Raw genomic sequence first — 10,991 nt, forward strand, 5'->3', positions numbered from 1 at the left:
GAGAAGGGGACCTTAGGGTAGTCAGGATGAGGATGCAAGATTATTTTTAAAGAAGTGATAACCATAAGAAAAAAAATCTTAAATGTCAGAAGTTTATCAGACACTAGACCCTAGAGTTTCAAAGGGGGTCTCAACCAGACCCTCCAGGACTATCGCTAAGTCTCATGCATAGATATATACACTAGATGTCGCCTTGGCTACGGCAGTTCATTGGAACGAATGCGTCAATAGAGCCGCATTCATGCAACAGGGGAGCCCCTCTTTAAGCATCAGCGTCAATGTAGGAAAAGGTCTAACGGAAATAAAATCACCATAAATCATCATGAACGCGATTTTCTAGTTGTTTTGGTTCATTCCAACGGTCAGACATTTATTTATCATTGAGTCCAGAGAAATGTAAAAATTTTTACAAAATTTCACATTCTTGTGAAATGTAATACCTTGCTGTCTGGTTTTTAGATTTTGTTCGTGTGAACATCCATACGCAGAACAAAAGTCCGAGGACGTCGGACCTAGCTAAAGTTACCTAGCTACTTCCTATGACAAGACCCCTGTTCCAAGATGGTGGCGGTTTTGACGCATACTTAGAACCCCAAGGCGACATCTAGTGTATACCCAGTCCCAATTCGCATACTATCCGCCCTTAATAGTATTCGAAAATAGAATTAGTACACTGTAAAAAAAATATGCCTCTCCAACATAAACATTGCTAGTGACCCGTTGCACCTAAAATTTTTAGCTGGCCCAATTTAAGTTGCGGAAACCAACTTTTTTGTGTTGTGCTGACTACCCCTGCATGTAGACTGAACTTGAAATAGAATGTTGTGTCAATTAAATATTTTCTGTTGACTAAACATAGCTTGTTGGGTTCGGCCAACTAAAGTTAAGTTTTCTAAACTACATCCAATAAGTTCAGCCAACTAAATTAGTGTTTTGAAAATCGAATTTTAAGCCACCATTATGGTGATCAGTGTTTGCTTTAGTTGGGCTCATGACCCTTAAACTGTTAACATAATATTTTGTTTAGCAGTTGTATCTGAGTTATAACTGCTAGATATCAAATAAGATTGAATGGAGGATTTTAACTGTGACAAGATGATTGACAGGGCAGTTTACAGTGACAGGATGCACTCAACAGATCTGTCCGTTAAAAATTACATGATAGTATGTCCCAAAGCTTGCCTACTCTTTTGCTACACACTCAAAAGTATGTACTTTTTCTTCACAAAAAGAGTACATACTTTTAGATTGTAGTATAGGTAGGCGAATTGGGACTGGGCCTACATCCAGGAGTCCCATGAAGGGATCTTGGTTTTAACAGGAGGCCTCAGCTGAATGAAGTGGGCAAGGACAGGGCATGGTAAGCCGATAAAGCGGCCACGTTAACCCTGAGAGTGGCGGGGTATGTGTCTGCTGGTAATTTTTTCTTTGCAGGAAGTCCAGAACTGAAGCAATCTGGCAGTTAACTGGAACTGCATTACGTGCAGTGCACCACCTCTCAAAGACACCCCATTTATTGGCATAACATCCTCTTGTGGAGGACGCCCTAGCACTGAGAATGGTCTCTATGATATCAGCTGAAAACCCAGTATCTCTCAGTTGGTACCCTTCTGTGGCCAAGCATGAAGGTTCCACAACTTGGGCTGGGGATTTTGTCCCCTGCGTTTGAGACTGAAGATCTCTCCTGTTCGGTATTAATCAGTGCGAGCCGTCTCCAAGGTGCTATCAGTAAGAGGCAAGGACCCTTGATGACAAAACTTGGCCAGGACTCCCACTGGGACATGTTAGCCCCTTAACTGCTGGAGGAAATTCTTCAGGGCCAGAAATACAGTCATCAATTCGAGGCAATTGATGTGCCAATCGAGATGATGCTGTTGTTAGCATTCTGCGACGGCAAGACGCACCTAGAGTGGGACCCAAGGTAAGGGTCTGAACCACGTAGAAAGGGAACGAAGCCGCAGTGCGTAACACTTACCATAAACTTGGATTTTAGAAAGTGCACGAAGTGTTCAGCACGTGACTTACCATAAACATGGATTTTTAGAAAGGACACGAAGCACTCAGTGCATGCCCTTGCCCTTATTTGCCTTTGGGGATGGTATAGATGAAATCCCCCAGTTTTGAGCCACAACTGAAGTGGTCTCATGCGCAAAAGGGCCAGAGGGATCACTGTGGACACAGCTGCCATGAGATGTTGCTTAGGGTGTTTAAAATGGTCTTGACATGAGCGGAAGACAGTTATGCTCCCGATGATGACAGAGCGCCATTTGACCCCCAAGCACGCTACCCTCTGGGCGGGAGAGAGAACGCTCTTCTTCGTGTTGCATCTCAGCCCCAAAGAGAGAAGATGAGCGGGGATCGATCTCGATGCCGAAGCGCAAGCTCTTGAGACTGGGCCAGTATCAGCCAATCGTTTATATACCATGGCTTGGTCGAATGGGTGGAAGGGACCCGATATTGGTAAGCTTCACCCCTAAAAGCAAACCTCTGGAACTTCCTGCTTTGTGGCAATATTATTATGTGAAAATATGCGTCTTTAAGATCAACCATGAAGAGCCAATCGCGATGTTGAATTTGCAACACGATCTTCTTGATAGTTAGCATCTTGAACTTGAGCGTTCTGACGTTGAGCGTTCAAGCCTCAAAGAACTAAAAATGGATGCAGTCCCCCATTTTTCCCTGTGACAGCGGATGCGCCTACTCCTGTTTCACAGTCGTGGGAACCACGCTGTTAAAACGAGGAGGGCAACGTTTTCCTTTTTATTGGACACAAAGAGAGATACCCGTAGCTTTTACGCTGCCAAAGTCTTTTGGCAATTTTAATACTTCCTGTTGGGGGAATGTTAAATGTTCTGTGTCCTGGGCGATAACAGGAATAAACAGAACATTCAACATTTCGCTGGAAACCGCTGCCCCTCGAATCACCAGAGGTGGCGGGGATGTTACAGTGGTTTCATGAGGGTGTCAGGTATGCCCTGTCCCGAAGGGGCACATCCCCACAGATATGGGACACAAAAAAAAAACTCAGGATTTTTGTCTCAGGTCTATTATGAGGCTTGCTGAGCACAACGAGCTGGTCAAAGATCAAAGCAACTCTGCTTTTGAGCCCCCCTTTTGGTTTGTTTTTTGTTTTTAAGTAGATCAGCCTTGTATAAAACACTGCTATAGTGTGCAGAGCAGCACCAGTTTGACCCACACCAGCGTGGATGCTATTATACACGGCTTGGGGGAGAGTGCTGACTCCTTAAATGACAATGAGCCCCAGAGAAGAGACAGCCTGCGAGCGTCTCTTCGGACTGACGCATCATTGTATAACCACACACCCCTGGTCTAATAAGATGATAGTCTAATAAGTTTATGTCAAGGGCACAGAAACGCAAACAGAATAAGGTTTTTCCCATGAATGAGTTAACGCCATGGCCACTACACGTGTCACCACCTTGAGTAACCTCTCACACGCTTTATCATAACGAGAGAAGTGCTAATAGGAGTCCATCATTCTTATTTTATTTATTTTTTATCTTTTTTAGATGGCTTTTTTATATATTTAATTCCTCAGACTTAAATGTGGCCAAAGAATAGCCAGACAATATATTACTACACACATGATTTCTCATATTATTATTTAATTCCTCATCAATACAACCAAATATCAGTCAGACAAGCAAACATGGTCTGGATGATAGGCTGTGTTTAAATGTTTCATGAGATCATAAGATGACAGATTATTTATTTAGATATATTATAATTTTAGACAATTTTAGACAGATTATTTATAATTAAGTCATAAGATGACTTAATAATTTTTTTGTAGCTTCTGAGCAGCAGATAAGCCAGTCTGAAAATGAGGAGGCCATGACTACAAGTAGAGAGGATACCAGAGTAAATATTATGAATTAAAGTTATTTAATGAAAGAAAGAGCAGTATATGGTGGTACATGATAAACCAATATGTATTGTTTGTTCAGAAGTGGGTGTAGTAAAGGAATAAATTACCCAAATATGATACACATGCAGAAAAATGATAATGACCATGACAATGACGGTCCAAATGAGGTCTCATTCCAACAAATCCGGCTTACTGCCTAATCTGAGTCTGACACCCCTTGTATATGCACTTCTGGGTGATTCAACTGCTCAGTGCAGTTTACCCCAGCGGGGTAAACAGTATTAATAAAAACTACACAATAGTAAGAGCTGAACTGATGCTTTTATTTATCCAATTTCCACCACCTTGGAAAAAGTGGCCAGACTTAGGCCTGAAACTTCCGGGCTGAAAAGTGGCCCCACTCCGGCCCTGCACAGCAGTGTAGACAGGGCTAAATCGTAATACAAATACCGAGCAGAGAATCAGGGCAGGCGGCCGAGAACAAGGCAGGGGTAATGTAGGCGGGCGACAGACAAAGAGATATCAAAGACAGATGGGGTCACAAACGATCAGGCAATCACATGGATAAACGCTTAGTAATGTTCACAGTAGCAAAACTAGACTTTGCACAGAGAGCTGCGTGCAGCGCAGCTAAAAAGCCTGATAGATGAGCTACAGCTGGCCATAGTGATCAGAGTCAAACCTGGAGCTGTTGGGAAATGTAGTGTGAAAAGGAAAGAGTCAATATTCGGGCGAGTGCGCCCACTGATGGCCGGAGAGGGAGGTTACGGAGTCAGGGATCGTGACAGAGCGCCCCCCCCAGCAAGCGGCTCCTGGCGCGAGGGGCCTGATGACGTCGGGGTCTACCACGTGGTTGGGGAGCAGGTTTGTTGGGATGAACATGATGGAAGTCAGTGATTAGACTGGGGTCCAGAATGTCCATGGCACTAACCCATGAATGTTCCTCTGGGCCGTATCCCTCTCAATCAACCAGGTACTGCAGGGAGCTGCCCCGACGTCTGGAATCTAAAAGTTCCTGGACTCGATAGGCATCCTCGGCCTCCACCAGAATGGGTTGGGGCTCTGCTCCTGGGACCTCTCCTCCTCCCTCTCGTTGGGACCATCAGCAGGTTTGAGCAGTGAGACATGGAAGGTGGGAGCAAGACGGTAATTATTAGGCAGGGCAAGACGGAAACAGACTGGTGTGATTTGTTGTGTTATTTTGAACGGACCCTAATACCTGGGGTAGAGCTTTTTACAGAGGAGCCGCAGGCATACGTCTCGGGTCGATAGCCAGACCCACTGGCCCTGGTGGTAGCCCGGACCAGGACAACGTCGTCGGTCAGCTTGTACCGTCTGACGGCGGATGGCTCGTTGAAGGTGGGTATGGGCTTAATTCCAGGTTTCTTCACTGCATAGTAGCCAGTTGTTCAAAGCTGGGACGTTTGTGGGTTCTCCTGAGTCGTCCTGACCATGGAAGAGGGGTGGTTGAAACCCCAGGATGCACTGGAAGGGGGTCACGCTGGTGGAGTGTTTCTGGATGGAATTCTTGGCATACTCGGCCCATATCAGATACCAGCTCCAGTCCATCTGATGTTGATGGCAGTAGGATCGTAGGAATCGGATGACCTCTTGGTTAATGCGTTCGGCCTGCCCGTTTGATTGAGGATGATACCCTGACGTGAGACTGACGTTGACCTGAAGGGTCTATAAGAAGGCTGGCCAGAATTGAGACGTGAACTGAGGTCCTCTATCGGAGACAATGTCCTCAGGTAGGCCGTGTATTAAGCGGCAGGCCTTGGAGAACCGGTCTACAACGATAAGGATGGTGGTGTGACCTTCGGAGACAGGCAAATCGGTAATGAAATCAATGGCGATACGTGACCAAGGGCGTTGTGGAATGGGAAGAGGATGTAACAGACAGGCAGGTAGTTGACGTGATAATTTCTGGGTATTGCAGATTTGGCAGTGTCGGACGAAGGTTGTGGTATCTTGAGCTAAAGAGGGCCACCAGTAGCAATTTTGGAGCAGCTGGATGGTGTCGTGATTCCTGGATGTCCAGAGGTAGGAAGAGCATGAACATGCTCCAGGATCTGGTTCCCGGAGCGTATCAGGGACATAGACCCGGTTGGTTGAACAGGCATACGGAATCTCAGACCGAAAGTTGATCTGCTAGATCTCGGTGTCGACGTCCCACTGAATGGGAGCGACGATGAGGTTTGTTGCCAGAATTGTCTTGGGGTCTTGTGGTGTGGGCTCAAGGTCGCATTGACGTGATAGAGCATCTGCCTTGGTGTTCTTGGAGCCTGGACGATAGGTGACTGTGAAGTGGAATCGAGTAAAGAACAGTGACCAGCAAGCTTGTCTGGGGTTCAGTCTCTTGGCGGTGCTTAGGTACTCCAGGTTGCACCCTGGTTGCAGTGGGTCGCACCCTCTAACCAATGTCGCCACTCTTCGAAGACGGCTTTCATGGCTAAAAGTTCTCTATCTCCCACATCGTAATTCCTTTTGGCAGCATTTCGTTTACGAGAGAAGATGGAAGGACTGTTTGTCAAGCCGAAAGGCATGACCAAATATTCGTAGTACCCTGTGCTGGTGGAGAAGGCCGTCTTCCCCTCGTCCCCCTCCCTGATACAGATGAGGTGTAATACCTCGCGGTGCGGAGCTATTTCAGGACAGCTGGCACCAAGGGGAGTGGGTAGCGGAACTTGACGGTGATGTTATTCAGGGCGCGATAGTCAATGCAAGGTCGGTGTCCTCCGTCCTTCTTCTGGACAAAGAAGAATCCGGCGGACACCGGAGCCGTGGAGGGTCGAATGAAGCCCTTTATGAGCTCCTCCTCAATATATTTCCTCATGGATTTGGACTCAGGTTGGGAGAGAGTAAATACACGGCCCCTTGGGAGGTCTGGACCCTGGTAGCAGGTCAATAGCGCAGTCACTAGCACGATGAGGCGGGAGTTTCGAGGCGTTTAATTTGCTGAAGGTTTCTGATAGATCGTGATATTCCAAAGGGAGGTTGTTCGTGCTGACCCTCCACGGGCATGGTATTCACTTGGACGAGTGATGGAGTGCCCTGGACGAAACATTTGGAGTGGCATGACGCGCTCCAGTGGGCAATTTGATTGGTTCTCCAGAAGATTTGTGGATCGTGCTTGTGGAGCCAGGGTAGGCCTAGGATCACAGTGTAATGTGGAAAGTGGAAGACTTAGAATTGTATGATTACAATTCATCCTAGTGCCTAGTGGCCGTCCATCGATGGCTTTGACTGTGAGGGAAGAAGGGCAACGGATTAATGTTATGTTGTACTGTCGAGCAAAGGCTCCAGATTCCACTAAAGCTCTGGTGGTGATCTGCCTGCCATTGGCCGTGATCTCAACGGGCATGGATACACAGGAGTTTGGGTTTAATGCATTGTCATTTAAACTCACCGGTCGAGAAGCTGTCGGACGTGGTCTGGACGGCCAGGCAATGCGAAGATGACCGGCCTTGCCGCAGTACAAACACAGGTGATGAAAGATCCTTCGTTCTCTCTCCTCCGCAGACAGATGGTAAGTGTTGATTTGCATAGGCTCGGGTTCGTCAGTGCGAACGGGGATCGAGGCTTGGGGAATTTGAACGTTGCGGGGAGCAGGAACAGTGCGGTGGCTCGCTTGGCATGATCGTATGAGATTGTCTATTTGAAAGGTGAGGTTTATGAATTGGTCGAGGTCTCTACCCTCATCACGACAGGCCAACTCGGACTGCAGTTTGTGATTCAAGCTCCTTCGGAAGATCACTTTAAGCGTGTCGTTATTCCAGGAAGTCTGCGCAGCGAGGGTGCGATGAGTAAGAGCATATTCAGCCGCGGTTAATCTGCCCTGCGTGAGTTCAAGCAAGCAATCACCCGCATTTATCCCCTCTTTGGAATGTTTGAAGACCCCACAGAAGCGCTGGAGAAACACAGTGAATGACGGAAATACAGTTCCATCATCTCTCCACTCTGCCGTTTCCAATCCAACGCCCTCCCTGTGATTAACAAACAGACAAAGACGATCTTACCAGCTTCGGTGGAATACAGCGTCGGTTGTTGCGCAATGAATAGTAGCGAGCATTGGAGAATGAACCCTTTACATTTGCAAGGATCTCTGTCAAACTATTCTGGAAGTGCGACATGAGGAACCGCGGTAGGTGGGATTAGTGTGGGACGGACAACAGCGGCGGCGGCTTGCGTGGGCGCTTGCTCCAATGAGGAAGCTTGAAGACCTCGAACAGTTTTGACCAGCTTGTCCATTAAAGAGGTGAGATGACTCAACTGATGATGATTGGCAGTGAGCTGATCTGCTTGGGCTGAGTAGGCTGCGGACATAGCTGCTGGGTCTGGCAATGGCGAAGTCTTCTGTTGTGAAGTCAGAGAGATCCATTTGCAGCTTTCTTTATTTAGTAGAGTAGTCAAACAGGCGAGAGTCAAAACCAGCAGACACAGCAGTGTAGGCAGGGCTAAATTGTAATACAAATACCAGGCTGAGAACAGGGCAGGCGGATAACAGTCAGAGTCCGGAAACAAGGCAGGGGTAACTTAGGTGGACAAGCTCTTTGCTGTTGCACTTACACATACTATACACTGTGAATTCTGAAAAGTGTTTTTTTCTGTAATTTTTATGGGTGCTTTGGTGTGCATACATTTATGAATTATATGGACTCCTTATATCATTTGGTTATTAAAGTGTACTTTTCTTTGGAAAGACACCTAAATTTACCTTTTATTTGGTTCAATTTAATGTAGTAAAATAACTAACAGATTCAAAATATTAATAAAAACTCTAATAGTATCTCAATGATATTAAAATAACACTGATGCTACTATTGTTTAAAGCTGTCTTCACGCGCAATGAAAATTATTGTAAATGCGAGATTCCTAGTTAAAAATTGGAAATGAACGCCCTCTCAAGTTGTATTTACCACTGGGTAGTTTGGGGATAATTTTGATATCCAAGTAAGTTCCCGAGATGGGCTGGTCACAAACTTTAAACATGGTGGAAGGAAGAACGATTGCTGCTGTGATTGGTATACTTAGTTTTTACACAACCGCTACATCATCTTGTCTTGTCGTTAATGTCGTGTTAATGTTCGTATTATACAGGTCCTTCTAAAAAAATTAGCATATTGTGATAAAGTTCATTATTTTCCATAATGTAATGATAAAAATTAAACTTTCATATATTTTAGATTCATTGCACACCAACTGAAATATTTCAGGTCTTTTATTGTTTTAATACTGATGATTTTGGCATACAGCTCATGAAAACCCAAAATTCCTATCTCAAAGAATTAGCATATCATGAAAAGGGTCTCTAAACGAGCTATTAACCTAATCATCTGAATCAACTAATTAACTCTAAACACCTGTAAAAGATTCCTGAGGCTTTTAAAAACTCCCAGCCTGTTTCATTACTCAAAACCGCAATCATGGGTAAGACTGCCGACCTGCCTGCTGTCCAGAAGGCCATCATTGACACCCTCAAGCAAGAGGGTAAGACACAGAAAGAAACTGCGGCGTGGCATGGAGGCAATCAGGCTGTGGCACTGCTGAGGTGTTATGGAGGCCCAGGATGCTTCGATAGCGGCCTTAAGCTCATCCAGATTGTTGGGTCTTGCGTCTCTCAACTTTCTCTTCACAATATCCCACAGATTCTCTATGGGGTTCAGGTCAGGAGAGTTGGCAGGCCAATTGAGCACAGTAATACCATGGTCAGTAAACCATTTACCAGTGGTTTTGGCACTGTGAGCAGGTGCCAGGTCGTGCTGAAAAATGAAATCTTCATCTCCATAAAGCTTTTCAGCAGATGGAAGCATGAAGTGCTCCAAAATCTCCTGATAGCTAGCTGCATTGACCCTGCCCTTGATAAAACACAGTGGACCAACACCAGCAGCTGACATGGCACCCCAGACCATCACTGACTGTGGGTACTCCAGTGCTGCTTATCTGTAGCCCAGGTCAGGCGCTTCTGCCGCTGTTTCTGGTTCAAAAGTGGCTTGACCTGGGGAATGCGGCACCTGTAGCCCATTTCCTGCACACACCTGTGCACGGTGGCTCTGGATGTTTCTACTCCAGACTCAGTCCACTGCTTCTGCAGGTCCCCCAAGGTCTGGAATCGGTCCTTCTCCACAATCTTCCTCAGGGTCCGGTCACCTCTTCTCGTTGTGCAGCGTTTTTTGCCACACTTTTTCCTTCCCACAGACTTCCCACTGAGGTGCCTTGATACAGCACTCTGGGAACAGCCTATTTGTTCAGAAATTTCTTTCTGTGTCTTACCCTCTTGAGTGTGTCAATGATGGCCTTCTCGACAGCAGTCAGGTCAGCAGTCTTACCCATGATTGCGGTTTTGAGTAATGAAACCGGATGGGAGTTTTTAAAAGCCTCAGGAATCTTTTGCAGGTGTTTAGAGTTAATTAGTTGATTCAGATGATTAGGTTAATAGCTCGTTTAGAGAACCTTTTCATGATATGCTAATTTTTTGAGATAGGAATTTTGGGTTTTCAAGAGCTGTATGCCAAAATCATCAGTATTAAAACAATAAAAGACCTGAAATATTTCAGTTGGTGTGCAATGAATCTAAAATATATGAAAGTTTAATTTTTTTCATTACATTATGGAAAATAATGAACTTTATCACAATATGCTAATTTTTTTAGATGAACCTGTACACAGCAAAAGCAGCTAAAAACTAAAATGAATCTTCCACTGGTGTCCCCTATTTTAATAAAATAACTAACAATATAAATATATGCATGTTATGAGAATGAAGGCTGTAAAATATCAGGTTCTAAGTTTTTCTTGGAGCAAAACCACTCTCTTTTAGCAGCATGTGTTGAGCTTTTGGTGTCTCTTGAGCTGGCACGTTGTTGGAATAGAAATGTGCTGAGCTTTTGTGTGGATGAGCTTTGAGAATAAACCACAGGCTTATGCAGAGACCCAGAAACACGTCTTCTCTCCAAGTTGGGAGGATATTCCCTCTGCCCATGTCAGGTACAGCATACTTTGGCACATGATTTGTTTCTCTTGGTCCCTTTGTTTTCTCAGAACCTCCTAACTTTAATTTTCTTTGCCTTAGATGAATGGCTGGTTGAAGGGTTTCTGACTG

Source organism: Siphateles boraxobius, unplaced genomic scaffold, assembly GCF_051911475.1.
Source record: "Siphateles boraxobius isolate OS27281-9 unplaced genomic scaffold, OSU_SipBor_1 19, whole genome shotgun sequence".
NCBI classification, from domain to species: Eukaryota; Metazoa; Chordata; class Actinopteri; order Cypriniformes; family Leuciscidae; genus Siphateles; species Siphateles boraxobius.